The sequence below is a fragment of the Zonotrichia albicollis genome, chromosome 11, assembly GCF_047830755.1.
Source record: "Zonotrichia albicollis isolate bZonAlb1 chromosome 11, bZonAlb1.hap1, whole genome shotgun sequence".
Taxonomy (NCBI): domain Eukaryota; kingdom Metazoa; phylum Chordata; class Aves; order Passeriformes; family Passerellidae; genus Zonotrichia; species Zonotrichia albicollis.
Genome location: NC_133829.1, coordinates 4,224,033 through 4,241,064, shown reverse-complemented (window position 1 = coordinate 4,241,064; position 17,032 = coordinate 4,224,033). Strand labels below are relative to the sequence as shown.

Genomic DNA, 17,032 nt, shown 5'->3' with positions numbered 1-17,032 from the left:
TCAGTATTTTGAAGACAAAAAGTCCCAAAGAAATAGACTATTAAGGTTACTCATAAATCTATAAATACAGAGATTCCAAACATTTATGAAATCCAATTGTGGTTTCCTCACCTGTTGTACAACTGCAGGTCTGAATCCTACCTAATGCAAGTCAGAATGAATCTCCTCCAGAAGCAAAGAAATCTCATCTAATTATCAGTTTACACCCAGAGTCTGTGGCTGGAATGACTGGATAGCACAAATGTAGCAATTGAGTATTTTACCCCACAGTTACCTCTGCCTGGCTACCTCTTTGTCTCTTGGGGAATGAAGACTCAATAATATAAATGGCATTGGCTGGGGGAAAAAGCTGCCAATGGCCTGTACTCTTGGCCAGGCATTTTTGGTGTTCCTGCTGCCTCCAGGGGAGGAGGCAAGATAGAGAGGTAGATGAAGGAGCAGAATCCCAGTTATAGTTCACTCTGGTTTGAAATATCTAAAACCGGCTATCTAAAATAGATATCTGGCTATAAACTAAAATATCTAGCTGTTACTACCAGAGGAATAACTCCAGATAAATATCTTTCTATCTGAGAACTGATTCTTGACCATAATCCCCATCCAACATCCATTTCACAGACAGATGTGACTAGTTTGCTGATAAAAACATTGGTTAAACACCTGAGGGTTTTATGCAGAGTTTTGGTGGTGTAATTCGGAAAATAATACAAATATTTCTTCAACATCAGCTGTCTCTGAAACCTAAAACAATAGTTTCCTACAATGCTCTTTTTCCATATCAGCAGACTTCCCTGTTTTTACTGTCTGCAATACAATGACCAGCACTGTGTGTTTTATTTGGACAGTGGCTTTAAATCCTCACTTTGGTGTGATAACCCCACACTTCATTAACATACCAGGATCGAATTGTTGTCTGTGTTTGTGGAAATGTATCCGGCTCACCCCAGAGGTTTTGAGAATTTGGCCACTCCCCTTTAGTCATTATAGAAAGAGACCTGCCAAGATGAGAAATTACACCAGGAGGGTTGAATATTAGGATTAATTGTCTTGAACCAGTGCAGTGGAGCAGGTAGGCAAGTCAAATCGAGGTGGGGATAATGAGGGCCAATAGGCAGCCTGTATTGTCTTCTTTCATAAAGAAAAGTATTTAAAAGAAACTATTTCCCATCTTTCAGCACAACTAAAATTGGAATTTAAAGCTTCTGCATTTTCAGCAATGGGAAAATTATAGTGTTCAATAAAGGGAGGATTTCTTTTTAAATGGGAGAAACCAGGTTGAACAAAGATCATTTGTGGGCCATTAGCTCTTTCTTCGAGGGTAGCTTAGCACCAGCTTTCCTCTGAAGCTGATAGGATTGGTCTAACCTTTTAGACCTTTGATATTGATCTTTAGCCTTTTCAATTGGACATTTTTACTGTGCTTAAACTGTATCTCCTGGTTGCTTCAAACACTTAATTGTGCTGAAAAGTAGTAATTCATTTAAAGGGAGAGGCAAAGTGGGCTAAAGAGGGGAAGGTAATATTAACTGGAACATGACAATGACAATCAGTTAATAAAGAGAAACGTTTTGGATCCTTCCAAAGACTGAAGATTTTTGTTTAAAAGTGAATTGGAATTATGAAGGTGTAATGTTCATCTACTTATTATCCTTTACTGCCTTCTGTCATTGCCAATGACTCACCAGACAGTGCTGCAGAGTTTCAGTATCTCTGAAATGGGAAAGGTCCCAAACCTTTTCCTTTCTCTAGCAGCTCTACTGTGCCCCCATTTCAAAAGATTCCCATTGCTATCTAAAACTGAGAGAGACCTTCAAACAGTCCTTTGTTTTGGCTTTAATCCTTAAACCAGCTGTTTGTTCAGTTGTCTTTCCAACGCGGTGCCAGCAGACCGCTTTGTGTTTCCTTGGCGAGTTTGTGTTTCATCACAGGAATATCACAGGCCTTTGGAAACAGAGGACACCCATTCTTGAGAGATACTGCTTCAAAGTAGTGAGCAATCAGTTCAGATTAACTTTTCAGGAAATTTCCACCTTTCAGAGCCAAGTTCTTGAGAGGTGTTTCCAAGATTGGTGAAATCAAAGTATTAAAAGGAAGTTCTGTGGCCTTGGCACACTGTCTCTTCTCTCTTCAAGGAAATCAGTTGTGACAATAATGGGATTTGAGCCTAAGGAGCAATGTTGAATCCAGATTTGGCCCACAGTCTGGATAAATAATCTTCCACTCTACAGAATTGCCAATAAGGATGAGGATATCTATTTTGCATGCAAAAATTTAGTCAGTAAATTCCAAAACAGTTTATTCACCAATACCTTGTATAGATTCCAGGGTGCCTTGGAAGGTGTTTTAGCTCCTATTTTCCATGTGCACAAACATACTTACATAAGAAGTCTGATGAACTTCAGCAAACTCTGTATTTCCTGACCCCATCAACGAAAATACTTGGTGAATGCATTTGGCTCAGTATTGTGGGTAACTTTCATGATCTAAATCTGCTATCCATGATGACAGAAAGCATTATTTTTTCCGTCTTTTTTCAAGATTTATGGATTGTATCCACAAAGCACCATTGTATTACTGTACTTGAATTCTACCATCCAAAATGAAATTTTTATATACCATCTATCAATGTGAGCTGAGTGCAGTGAATAGAAAAGGCAGCTCTCTATCTTATCAATGATGAAAGAGTACTTCACTTCCCAGAAGAAATAAAGTGGGAGACTATGTACCTATTTCTCCTGGAAACCACTCCAGGATTGCACAAAGGATGTATATCAACATATTCACCTTGGATCCACCAAATACCCTTCAGCTCTGTAACTGCTAATTTTCCTGATCAAGCTCCATTTAATGTACCTGCATTTTGATGTCCCAGCTCTTAGTGATGTTCAGAACAGATTTGTACACACTTGAGTGGAGGAAGAGTTGAAGCCACTTTGAAATTCTGTTTATTGTTAAGATTGTGTTTCACTTACATTTAATTTGAGGTGTTTCACTTTACAAGAATAATGAAGTACTATGTTCTGAAGTCAGAAATTTTCTTACTGAGGCCCTGTAAATCTTAGTTCTTTTCCTAAATTTGACAACAATTCTTATTTCTGTCTTGTGTCCATTACATTTAAGTACATTTTCCATGGCTCTGTGTAGATTGTAAAAACTGAGTGATACTGAGCTGTCTTTACAAAAAATAAATTAGAACTGCCCATGGAAAAAAAAAATCTGTAAACATGCAACTGTTCCCAATAGCAAGCATAATTAATAGCAACTGTAATGTAGTGTAATGGTGTAAGTCAGAAATAATGCTACCACCATTAAATACACATATGTTAACAAGATCACAAGGAATGAAAAAACATTCACATTTTAGACATCCATTAGTCTCTCAGCTTTGCTGTCTACAAAGGGCCTGTACCAATGATCTTATGTTAATACAGTGTGCACTGCTTGGGAGGCAGCACCAGGGAATGCAAAGTGGAGCAGGAATTGCTGCAAAGATTGGATCAAATTTTTGCACTACATAAATTCACTGCAAAGATCCTCAATACATTAGGATGTAATTCGTCTAAAGCTTCAGAATTAGTGCATATTGTGATGGAATTAGTGCATATTGCAGCTTTATGTCAGAGAAAGAGTGGCTTTGTTTTTCCAGGAATTACTGGAGAAAAATGAAAAAGTCAGGGACTGTTTTACATGTATTCTGTAGCGTTGGATAATGCTGTTTATCCGTAGTTCCCAGGACAACTGAGCACAGCACATGCACAATTCAGTGCACACAAAGCTCCTTAATATCAGTGGCAAAGCATCAGGGTGAGGATTCTTCCCTCTGGTGTCTCACAGGTGGGACTGTGGAACATCTCCTGTGAAAAAAAGGTACTTTTATCGTGCTCAGAGAGCTGTGGGTTATTTACTCACAGGATGTCCCTCCTGCAGCTGCCCCAGGGACACTGACCACAGGGTACTGCCCAGACATAGCTCCGTGTCAGCCCTCAGTGCTTTGGGTTTTCCATTCAAAGAGTCAAGGGTAAAAAACAAAAAAAAAAACAAAAAAAAAAAAAGGGATAAAAATGGGGCATTGCAACATGACCCATTTTTGAGAATTAGAAAGGGCAAACTCTCTTTACCAGATCAAACTGCAGAAACTTTGAGCAGATGTTTGGCATTCTAGGAAATACAGCTATATTTGTATTAACTGTGTGGTATGGGTAATTGTCCATCTTACTTTAAATTCTGAAGAAAAAAGGTATTTAATCACAATTTCATCTAAACCACAGAGGGTGGTAACTACAACTTGGTTGAAGTATTTTTAAAAACATCTCTGGATGTAATGGTTTTTAAATATCCTGTGAAATTTCCTGGGTTTTTTTGGTAACTTACCTCATAGAGTAGTACATCATGAGTGACATTTGGTGGGTATCATTGACTGTCTAAGAGAGGGGGGCAGTTCCTCTGCATACGGATTTGGTATTTAAACTTGGATTTAAGAAAGTTGGATTATTTTATTTCAAGTTCACACAACTTCTTTTCCCCTCAACACTTACATGCTGTGACAGAAACACCGCCTGCCTTTGAGTGGGTATGGTCCCCTGTGGTTTATCTTTATTCAACAGTTTATAGAAAGTAACTTTTTAGCTTTAGGAGACCTTCAAAGTTTCTTCTCTAGGCATTGGGGTCTCTGAAGCATCTAAGTCTGCGAGAGAAGATATTTCAGCCATCTAAGATATGCCCTAGGTTTATACGTAACTTAAAAAAAAGAAGAAAAACTATAAAAGATTAGTCATAAAATGGTCTAATTGGCCAGAAGTCTCTCTGGTGGCAGTGTGTTTTATTAACTGGAAGAGACATCACAGACAGTACTCTGAGATAAATCTGACCTGACTTCTGCTAATGTTTTCTAAGAATGGCTGTGAGGGAATGATTTTGTTGGATTTTTCTTCAGGGAAAGTGAAGGTTGATTTTTTTTTTTTTTCCCTTTGCTTCTCCCCTCACCTCCCTCCCTCAAATCTTTTGTGAATTAATTTTCTATTTCCTGTGATCAGGGTTTTTCTCATACCTCATTCATTCCAAACATTGCATTGAAAAATGTCAAAGATTAGGACAAAGGACGAAAGAACTGTGCACCTCCCATCTGGGCAGCATAAGTAATGACAGGGTCAAGATTGAAGTCCATGAATCCCTCCATTACCTCACTCTCCCACTTTCTATTTCATTTTTAAAGATGCCCTGAAATGTGAATACTTCTTTTAATGCCTTATGAGAGTTACTGTGAGAAAGGTGATCAAAAGGACTCTGCTGGCTTGGGTGCCCTTTATCTCCGAGGAAGGTGATGCACAGCATCTGGAGATGATGGAACGCATGATTAACATTACCACAGAGAATGATTAATATCTTCTTAAAGCACCTACTTCCAGATTATCCATCATTTCATTAGAGTGAAAAAAAAAGTTCTTTTGAAAGGGGGCTGTGCCCCTGAACCATGAATAACTAACCCACCTCTTGACATGTTTACTAATTGAGTAGCAGAGTATGCCTAATATTATGTTGAACAAATAGTGGTGCCCCCTCTTTATGCAGAAACAAAAAGGTAGGAACAGAACAAAGTGAATTTGAGACAGTGGTTTAATAAAGCAGTTAAATTACTTTCATTTCATTGAAAGTGTCTTTAAATACATTAACCAGCTTTATTTTACTTTCCTTTCTTCTTTCTTAAAACATTCTGTGTATGTCAGCCTAGACTTTTTCTTAATGAGCATTACAGTTCTCTGGATTACGTAATGCTTAAAAAAACCACATCCTTCTCTAAATTCTCTTGGAAAGCAGTGTTGTTCCTGTAGGATTGGAAGTGGGTCCTTGGGGGTATGTGACCTCTTACATCAACTTTCCATGTTACAGTCAGGGACCAGCCCTGCAAACCACGAGGGAAAGTCTTTGTGGGACAGGTTACACTGAGTTTACCAAGGGTGTGTAGCTGGTGATTCTTGAAGATCACAGCAGAAAGGGTCTGTAGCTGGTGATTCTTGAATCTCAGTCTCTCTCTGAGCAGGCTGCTGGCAATTTGTAAAACAAAAAACCACTACTTTCTTTCCACCCACCATCCTCCTTTTTTTGCAAGCGCCTGCATTCTTTTTGTTTTTGTTAATGGCACTGAACAGCTCTAAAGTTCAGATCAATACAGTGCTACCTTAGTGCCTTGCTCACATATATAATATCTTCTTATATTAATCCTGTTTCCAGGGAAGTGTGACAGGCAGTGGTGATGCAGAATACTAAACTGGTGATTATTAATCACTGTCTTTCAGATCAATAATCCACTGGAACTTTTCCTTCCCCCCATCCTATTTTTTTGTCATTTGAAGTTAAACAGAAGTACTTATGTGTATCCTGCTCCTTGTGGTGTTTGTATGCTTAATAACACGTGTGTCCTTCCCTGGTGCCTGCAGTTTCTGCAGCACCTCCTTGCTGATGGGAGCCTCATTGCCCGAGGCATTCATCCCCACCCAAGGCTTTCAGGGGTGACCCTGAGACGTTCATTGTGGATGCAAGACAGTGGATAATATGGCATTGCTGGTAATATATTGCTTGCTTGGTATTGTTGCCTGCAGACCAACAAAGGCAGGGATCACTGCCCTAAGAAATAAAGCCATCCGTAGCCCTCTGCCTTTGTTTGATTTCGGGAGCATTAGTTACCATTATAGTGTGTTCAGATTCTAATGCTGGGAATTTGAGCTCTGGACAGTCTCCCCTGAGTGCTGTGACAAGAGAAGCATGAAAGGATGTTTTTTTGAGAATTTTAGAGGATTCCTTGAAAACGATACAGTGTGAAAACCCCACTTGACACACTCCTGGCTTTCTCAGGAAATTGCAGTTGGCTGCAGGGGGAAAAAAAAAGAGGAAAAAAGTGATGCTTTCTTAGTTTATTTTTTTTATGTTTCTCAGTTTTTCACCTGCTTTTTCTGTGACGTACAGGCTTTGCAGGGGGGCAGGTTAGGAGAGAAGAATGGCTCCTTGAAAGCCACCTCTGGCATGACTATTACATGAGACAATGAACTCGAACATGCTTCTCTCCCTTTTTTCCTCCAAAGATCATGAACTCGAAACTCAGTTGTGCATGCATGAAAGTTCTATAAACATTACTTAAACAGCAGCCAAAAGACCTTTGCCAGCTCTGGCCTACTTCTCCCCTTGTAGGGGCTCAGCACTCCCACTCAGTTGACTACTTGTCCTACTCTTTGCCCTCTCTGCTCTGCTGCAATCGTCCTGGAATTTTCCTCTATGCAACTGCTGTCCAAACCAGCTGCACCCACTACATCTTCAGCAGTGGACCGAGGAGGGTATTAATCATATTTTTGAGGAGGACACTCTGCTATTTATCTCCCTGACACCTCCAGCGTTTGGGAGCCCACTGCAGCACACAGCCCATTGACTAGTAATATTACACATTACCGTGCTCCATTGCCTCTCCCTGCCCTCTTCATTGAGTGGCTGTTCAACAGTGGAGTTGTGTTTGTTCAATCAGACATAATTTATACCTTTTTTGTTCCTTCTGGAGAGCTCTTGCTAATTTTAAGCCTAAGCACTGCGTTTTCCATGTAATTCCAGCTCCGACGTCACCGGGCTGAAGATGGTCAGAGAGATCTGATTTCAGACTTGCTCAAACTTGTTGGTTTTAAATCACCAAAGGGATGATTTAAAAAGCAAAGTGTCAGGGGAGATCATCTCATACTTCTTTTAAAGATCCAGGTTTTATTGCATGTCTAGGAATATGTATGTGTCCTATCTCCAAGGGGAATACCTGCAACAGCACATGGTACTGCCATCCCCTGGCTATTGTCCAACAAACAAAGTCTGTGAAGGAAAAGAGATTAATAATTCAGTTAATTTATAGCAAGTGGGCTTTTTCTTGTTTTTTTTTTTTTTTTCATTTTTTAAAAGAAATTGATAGGAAGAGGAGTGTGCAAGGAAAGAAAGCTATTGTACAGCTAAATGGCTAATCATTCATCCTGGAGTTTGTTTGTTCCACTTTCAGATTCATCACACTGTACAATGAGAGCAGCCAGCTTAAGATCTGCCTAATTTTACACTGTTGAGACAATGTAAAGAAACAAAGCGTGTCGTGCTCTGAGATGCTTGGGGAAATGGATTAGTTATTACAGAATGTGGGGATTATTCCATATAGGAAGGTTAAAATAAACTCAAAATTCAAAAGGAATTAAAAACCCACCATGTTTTTAGCTTTTATTCTCTGGATGGAATTTCCGAGGGATGTAAACTGATGAAATTTCTGGAGGAGTTAAGCCAATTTAGCTGAGTTAAGGGTTTAGCCTGTGAGGTCCCAGTAAATGGCCCATGGGATGAACAGATCCCTCTGGTGCCAATCACTGTGGTGTATAATAATATTCTGTATTCCATTCTAGCTCCTGTTTTCTCCACTCCAGTGGAACTGTTCTTGCCAAGGTCTCTAGGAAGCTCTTCAGGGCCAAATCTCAAGGCCATTATTCCGTTCATATGTTCTTTGACATTTTGGCTACATCTGACAGACCTCATTATAATCTCTGTCTCGAAATTTTGGTTATAAAAACTCTGTCCTGGAACCTGTTTCTCCTGTTCCCTTTCTGTTTGCTCCTACAGTGACCTTCTTGAGCCACCATTTCTTTTTTATTATTTTTTTAAACTCTTCAAGCAGTGTCCTCTGAACTCATCTTCATCCACATCCAAATAATTTCCATTGTAATAATAATTTTGGCTCTTATCACCCTCACTTCTTTCCTAATGGAGATACTGCTGCACTGGCTTGCCTTGGAGCAGCCAAGCCTAGACATATGCTCATCTCTTTGACATCTCATCCCAGATGCTTTGTCACCAGGAAAAATTAATGTGGGTAAAATATTTTATTACCATCCTAATCTCTTATTCAAATGTGCAGCCTGCACGCTGTGTGAACTGCACCTTCCTTGTGCTTTCTTGCTACATCTAGAACTTGCCTCTTCTCCTGCCACAGCAGCTCTTAAGGTCTGGAAATACCCACTTTTTGTGTGTAAATTGCAGGTGCAGTTTGTGGAAGAATCCAGGTCAGGGGATGAGGTGGGCATGGAACAAGCCCATGTGGTTGGCATGCAGCCCTGTGGGAGATATGGCATATATGCAATTAAGACAGAATGCTCTGGGAATTGTGCTGCTACCCTCTGACAAACCTCCACCGAGCATATGCAGATGGTGATTTGCAGAGGATTATCATTTGGCCACGTTTTGTTGAATATTCATGAGGACAGTGAACGATACCTCTGTCCCTGCATTGGCCTCCACCACATTTTGAGGCAGTCCCCCAATGCACATTAGTGGAACTTCACTAAAAAAATTCTAAACCTTTCAGAACCAACTGGTGTGATTGTTCTTAGAAATGGCTGAACTGTTTGGTAGAAGCTTCTCTGGCTTTTTTTCAGTATGAAACAATAATAAACCCAACAGCTCAAACACTGGAAGTTGTAGTCCACTGCAGACAACCTTCACTGGGACATCTTGTCACTCTTACTTCTCTTTTTGGTATTTCTGCTCCAAATTAATTTGTAAATTTAAAAATGAGGCAGAAGTGATGGTGAGTTTCTTCCTCCTCATATGAAATCTCATCTTTTAAATTTTATCTCAGGGTGTAAAGCTGAGCATAATTAGCCAGAAAATTAAGGTTCAAGGAAACATGTTTGTTGCAAGAAGGACAAAAAAAATGAGCTTTGCATTGTGTTCCCTGGTCAGCTGTAGGCTTGGAGCCGAATTCCTCTCCTGCTCACTGTAAGCTGTTTAATAACTTTCAGGGCAGAAAATTTCATCTTTCTGCACCTCTGTATCCTTGATGAGGTTCATACTGACTTCACAGGCATCAGCCTCTCTTGATTAGTGCTCACAAAGCCCAGAGAGATGATTTCATAGGACTGCAAACCTTTTTAATGCCCAACTTCAAAGTTGGCCCTGCTTTGAGACAGAGGCAGGACCAGATGACCCTCCAGCATCCCTTGCAACCTAAATTAGTGTGTAATTCTGTGATCAGTGTTCTGAGTGCAAGAAACTCTGATGGAAACACACATAAGCTCCTAGAGGTTAAGGACAGGTATGATCCTTGTCTATCACACAGCAAAATATACTAAGTTCATCTAAACTCTTTGGGGTCACTCAGTTACCCTTTTCAGTGAGGAACAGTAATGATTTATAGTCTAAAATCAGTCACTGAGTTTATCCCAGACCTTGCCAGCAGGCCAGCCCAAATAATATATTGTTATTTGGGCTACAGTCACCACAATCTCCCCCTAAAGAAGAAAATGAGCAGAGTTATTATTCCCAGGTGTGCTGTGTATGAGTTCTTACTGGTTTGGTATAGAAACAGCAAGAAGAAGCAACTGTTGCAGTTATTTTAGAATAAAGAGTTTCATAACACTTGATGACATAAAAGGGCCGTCCACAGTTGGGAGTTTTCTACTATATTTGTCCTCTGATTAAAAAAAAAAAAAAAAAAGGGGAAAACAATCATCCCCATACCAAAACCTGAAAACAAATCTGAAGGCAAGGAAAGCTTTATCATAGCTAAACACATCACAGCTGGATGATGAGAAAGGTTTGCAGCTGGGCTGGGTCAGGTTAGCTGTGCAAAACAGGAGATCTTGTTTCAGAAGCAGAGGACAAGACAAGGAGCCTCTCTGGATTCAGATGAAGAGTAAATCTCTTGACCTCTAGGCCTGTGCTAGCCTGTGTGAAATTCAGATCTCGGGACTAAGTAAGAGCTGATTGAGCAGAAGATGAGGCTTGTCTATTACATCCTCACTTTTTAATTAGATCTTCTGGCTGCATGTCCTTTGATCCTGAGCTGTACGTGACAATAAACATATTGACAATGGGGATTACATCAGGCCACTGTCTTTTCCAGCTGAGTGAGGGTGGGTTGTTGGTTTTTTTTCTATCTGTGTAGGAATTTTTCTGTGCAAAAAAAGTTTTTCTGGCAGGATCTGAAGAGGTTTTAAATGCAGATAGTTAAGCTGAATAAAAGCCTGTATGGGTAATTTTGCTTTGGCATAATGGCAACTTCCTCAAAGTTCATTAAATCCATTTCTAATTAACATTAACTAATTCAAATTAAGCTATTACACTGCAGTAAACATGTCCACATAGTTATGTGAACCAGCCTAACTCTTATTTTAAATTCTCACTTCAAGTTGTGTGCATGCAGCTTCCTGGCCAGCTGAGCTGAGTACCAGGCTGGAGAGTGTGACAGATGACAGCATCCATGAGCAATATCAGTGTGCTGCCATCTTTAATTTTCTCCTCTCTCTTTGTGTCTAAATAAGACAGCAACAGGAAGGAAAGCCTGTTTATATAGTTGTTTGCTGATGTGTTGGTTTGCCAGATTCAGCAGTTTTTGAGCATTCTTCCCTTCATGAAGCATTTTGACATGTATCTCCTGACTTGAAAGCACTCACTGCCTTCCCTTGGCTCTTCCTGTCCTGTAAAAGAACAGGATCACCTGTCCTGGTGAGCTCTGAGAATGGTCCTGTACATGTATTTTCCTGTGCTGCCTGCCACCATCCAAAATCATTCAGGGGGTGTGTAGGAGTGGAACAATTCATGGTCCATCCCTATTCCAGCCCTCCAGGGAGGGTGGGAAAGACCAGGAATGCTTCTGTTTTATCATCCTCTCCTTAATGTCACCCTGCGAAAGGATGCCCTGATGGGGCTCAGAGAGAATGTGGGCTAAAGCAGCTTGCAGTCAAAGGATTTATAGCTGAATAATTAATCCCAGACTAACTTCAGGGCACTTCCCTGGATGTGAACAAAAGCTTGTGGCTAGAACTATAAATTGAACCCACCCACCTGAAACGCTGCCAGCAAATCTGCCAAAGCCCCTTCCTGTGGAGAGAAACCTTCTCCTGCAGGTCTTGTAAATGAATTAATTATGTGTCTGTTGAAACAGAGTAAAGGTTCATCACTAGTGCTAATATTTGGAATAACAAAGTTGTTAAGTTTGCTGCAATCCAATGTTACCTACTGCTGTTGGAGCTCACAGCTGTCTCCTAACACTCCTGTTTGCTGAGTTCCACACACAGAAGGACCTGGGTGTGTCTTGGGGATGTGGTGAGGTGTGGTTTTTAATAGCTGTTATGTTAATAAACATTTGGACTAAAGGAATCCATCAGTAGTGTCTGAAAATAACAGCCTTGCTACCAGCGGGTAACCAGAAATGCAGAGACGAGCTGTTTGGGTTGCTTTATTTTCCTTAAAAAAGAAAAATCCCACAAGGCTGTTGAACAATTACAGCTTAATTTACAAAAAAACCCTTAAATGTATATTGTCTTGTGAGCCATTTAGTCCTATTGTCTTCAAATGAAAGCTTATTCATGTGCTTAACTCTATAAAGCAGCTTAAAGGCTTCATTGCATCAATCCCGAGACACTGAGGAGACCTTTGGAGAAGTAACTATTGATAAACACAGGTGAAACTTGGGGAAAATAGCAAAGAGCAACAAATCTGCCAGTAGCAGAAATTACTTTAGAGCTTGGCTATCTCTGACTGTCATTAAGGTGACCACTTGGGAAGATATCAGGATGAGAGGTTCCTTAATAGTACTTAGGGTAGGCACAGCAAATAGGGTCTGATCCAGCAGATATTGGAATGCTTCTTTTCTGGGCTCTTCAGTGACAATGATGCCAGCAAAAGGAAGATAGTTCAGGAAAGAGAGAAATAAATAGATGAGGAAGCTTGAGAGAATGGCTCGTGAGGAATGAACAAAATGTGCACAGAGTAATAAAGAGCTGTGAAGTGATGCCTGTCCCAGGTCATGGGTGCAGCTTGATGGTGCTGCAGGAGTGTAAACACCAAGGTCAAAGGATTAGTGAGGCCACCAAAGCTCACAGTGACATGAAAAAAATTAAAAATGGAAAATTGAGGTTCACAGTCAAAGGGAAAATGTGTAGTGTCCAAATGTGTGAAGGATCACAGACACAGAGATATCTGTGAGGGCTTTGGAACAGAGGGGAGGAGAGCAAAGAGGAGAGGGGGCAGCAGAAAGACAAACCTGCTGTGGGGAGTTTTGTAGCCAGAGCCACCAACCTGAATCCATCCCAGCCCTAAAGGCTGGGCAAAATCCTCTGGCATGATCTGTGATACCATCGAGTGTGTCACCATTGTGTAGCACTGACCTGGCCTGAGTGGCTCAAAATGCAGTAGGAAAGATGAAGGCAGGTTGCTTTTCCATACCTAATACACTGGGATTCTGATAACCCACATGAACCTTAATATCAAAAATAAAATAAACCTTATTTTCACTAGCTTTTTCTTTTAAATGTTGGTAGCACCTTTCAAGCAGTGACAGATCCCAAAGCCCATCCCTCCTGTAGCTGCAGGTAATATCCTGATGTTCCCTATGGGGTGTTGGCAGATACTGTATATTTTAGCACATTTTGACAGGCCTCTACAGCATCCTTGAATCAATCAAGTTCTGCTAAATCTAATAAAAAATTTACCATTAACTTTTAAATCATAGTAAGAAAATTGTAAGAGAAGAATGGTAGCAGTCCTGCTGTCTTGGTTTGAGGAAGATACATGCTCTTCTGTCAATCTCTGTGTCTTCACAAGAGTTATTTTCTTAGTCAATCCCCTCTGTGTCTAGGAACTCTTATTATCACTTTGCAATTAAGAAATGAGTGACAGTTTCATTCTGAGGACATAAAAATGGGATCTGATGACTGTGGGTGCATGAATATTTTAGCCCTATTTGAGGCTCACCTTGGGTCAGATTTGCAGAGATCTCAAGTACAGTTCCCCAGCTCTGTTGATAGCAGTGAGTATTTCTGAGAGCAGCAGTGTTTGAGATTGAACTAACAGGAAAATTATGTTCTCCAAACCACATCAAAAAATGACTTGTCCTGGATCTCTTGCAAATCAGACTAAACTCTTCTGGATCACAAACACCTACCAGTCCTAATGAAATGCAGTAACCCTCTCCCTCCCAGACATAACATTCATTACCTCAAATTCTGGACACTGGAATTTTATTAGTAGTAGTACACAAGATTTCTGCCTCCTTGGGCCATTCAGACTCTGCTGCAAACCTCTTTCCAGCTGTAATGCAGATTTATTCAATGATTCTGTGTCAGGGATAATGAGAATTATTAAATTGCGCTTTATGGTACAGTCATGGATTCAGCAGGGGAGCAGTGGGGCAGCTCTTCACCCCTTTCTCCAGGTGCCATGTGCTCCTGCAGGGATTTGGGATCAGTTGGGTGACAGTGCATGCCCTGGGTAAGCAGGATGCTCTCTGCTGCTTCATGCTGCGCTGTTTAATGCATAAAAACAGCAGCAATGTGAGCTAAGGATGTGGAATGTCCATATGCAAAATCTGGGAAAGGTGGAATGGCAGGTTCTGATGCCAGTGGAGTTACTTCTTCCATCTTAGTGCCCATGCAGCAGGAGCAGCACCTGACAGTGACCCAAAGATGAATGGGTGTCCTTTGCTGATGAAAGAACCTAACTGCAAATGTTCCCATTTCCTTATGTTTGTGCATGGCAGCCCATAAGCTCAAGTCTTCTGGTTGAAGGGCACTCTTCTCTCTTTTGTTTGCATTGGAGGCCTGATGTGGAGTCAGCTAAAATCAAAAGAGAGATTTCCAGTGTGTGAAAGAGCTGTGGAGTCCAGGCTGCAGTTGGACAGACAGGAACGTGCACAGAAATTGCAATATGTTGTATATACACACATTATACATTCACACATATGCATTTGGATGCAGTGTTTACATGCATCGATGTTATGCTGTATGTGTTTTTATTATCATGGTTTGTAATCCCACCATCATTCAAAGTCTTACCAAATAGCTCTGTGGGCAGAGTGCCAACTTCCTTCACATTCCTGCTAAAGTCACTTGGAATATATCTGAACGTGGCAAAACGCATTTGCCAAGTTATGTGCATAAAAACATCCTTTGATCTTTCAGACTCATAAATATGTAATAAAGTACATGATTGCCCTACTGATCTGTCCTCCATCAATCTTGCGTCCCTCTTTTATTGATTCATCAAAATAAGATACGATCAAGGTACAAAAGAGTTAAAGAAGCTATTTATTTTAATGTTTCCTTGGAGAGCTTGCATGTTATTTTGAGTACAAATTATACATATAATATTTCATGAATGATGTTTGAAACATTAAAAATCACCTCTGCACTTCAAGTTAACACACAACTCTGGCAGTCGGCCATCTTTTATTTGCTTTTTTTTCCTTTTCTTCCTTTTTTATTTTAAAGGAACATTGCAAAATGTGGTGTCATTTTTCTATGGCCATACTTAAGGGGTTTTTGACTTCTATTTTTAAATCTTGTACTCAACTGGTATTGTAATCCAACTTTGAAATGTTCAGGAAACCATACTTTGCAGTAGGTTTAGTATGTGGGCTGTCTGAATTGGGTAGTGAGTCTTTTCCAAAAAGCAGGGATTATCCTGATTTGTACTGAAGGTAAAATGAGAACTGTGAAGGCCCAGGGAGGTATTTTAGGAGTAATAACAGAAGTAAGAAGTTGGCCTAAAAACACACATGATAGCCAGCCTTGCCTCTGCCTTGGAGTTTCTGAGAAGTGTTTAAATGCCCCAGTTCAGGCTTTGGCTCTATCAGGTATAAAGCCACTGAAGCTGATAAAAATGAAATGTATTTGGACAGAGGAAAAGTTATTCTAACCATAAATAGAGTAAGTTACATAGCAGGTAATAAAATCTACATTTTGTTCCACAAGGGAGAAATCAAGCGGAGTCCTTAAGCTGGTCTTGCTGGCTGGGAGGAGAAGCACTTTTCCTCCTGATGCCACAGCCACTGAGTTAAAGGACCCTCTGAGTTTGCTTTGACATATTTAGTGCATCCAGCAGAGGCTGGTTTATAGCAGCCAGTGCATTTTTCTCTACCACTTTATGGCACTTCCTCTTTGGAAGTGTAAAAGCATCCAGTTCTGAAGATGTACCAATAATGAATGAAATAATTTCTGAGCAAGACCTGCCAACCAGGTAACAGGGAGTGAGCTTCAGCACACTTCTCTGAAGCTGTAAAATCTGGGGGGGAAAGTGACATGGGTGCAGATGAGTTCACTTCTTTGTCGGGTTCTCTCTTGGCCTGCCATATGAGTTGTAGAGTCTGGGAAAGTGGAATCATTTTTATGCAGTTCTTGTCATGAATCCACCAGCAGTAACAGGCAGAAAAGACACAGATTATTGTGTGATTTTATGATAATCAAGATGCTTAGCTGACTTGGAGACGGAGAGAAAAGAGGTGCCAAGTGCTTCGTGATGTTTGGCATCTCCCCTTGGAGGGTCATCACACTTAGAAAACATTAATTAAGTTTCAAGTCACCCAACAATAGGAAATGTTGTTACCCTTTCCTTTCACCACTGAGAGCTGAGTCCAAGTGCTGTAATCACAGTATAGAGAGAACCACTGGCTGAGCTGGAAAAATTATTCAGGCTCCTGACTTTCAGCTCTGTGGTTAGGCATTGGCTTTTCCTCACTTTAGTCAGCAGCAGATTATGGCTCCACATTACGCTAGGAAATGCTGTCAGTGTAACAACCTTTGGAGCTAGCAAGCCATATGCTGGTTTCTGTGACGTGGGGATAACAAGAGAAGTGGTTTTGCACTGAGGAGGAAGAGCACAGCCTCACCAGTCACACACTGTGCAGGCTACACGAGGGTTTGATCCATCTGGATGCATTCTCTTGTCTCCCACCCCACTTCCCTGCTTGTCCTCCTTTGACCTCCTTCGGGTTCCTCTGTGTTTGTGTTGTGCTCGTTTCTGCTTTCGTGTAGGTCTTGCCAGCATCCCTCTTTGGTGCTGAGTCTCCAGGCCTCACACCTTCCCTAGATGAGCAGGAAATCCCTTTGATCCTCCCCAGTCTCACATTTTCCTTGCAGAGACCTGCAGGTCAATAGCTGATGAAGCCCAGCACTGGAAAGGAAAGGGATTAAGTTTTCCTGAGCTTTTGTGCCAACCTTTAACCTCAGTCTGATCCCAGGTTTATTCTGCTCCT

At 40.8% G+C, this 17,032-nt stretch overlaps 1 long non-coding RNA gene across 2 annotated transcripts in view; it reads left to right on the top strand.

The window, feature by feature from the left end:
• The window catches only part of LOC106629231 (uncharacterized), a 143,422-nt gene that overhangs the window by 47,147 nt on the left and 79,243 nt on the right, over positions 1-17,032 (top strand). The window lies entirely within an intron of this gene.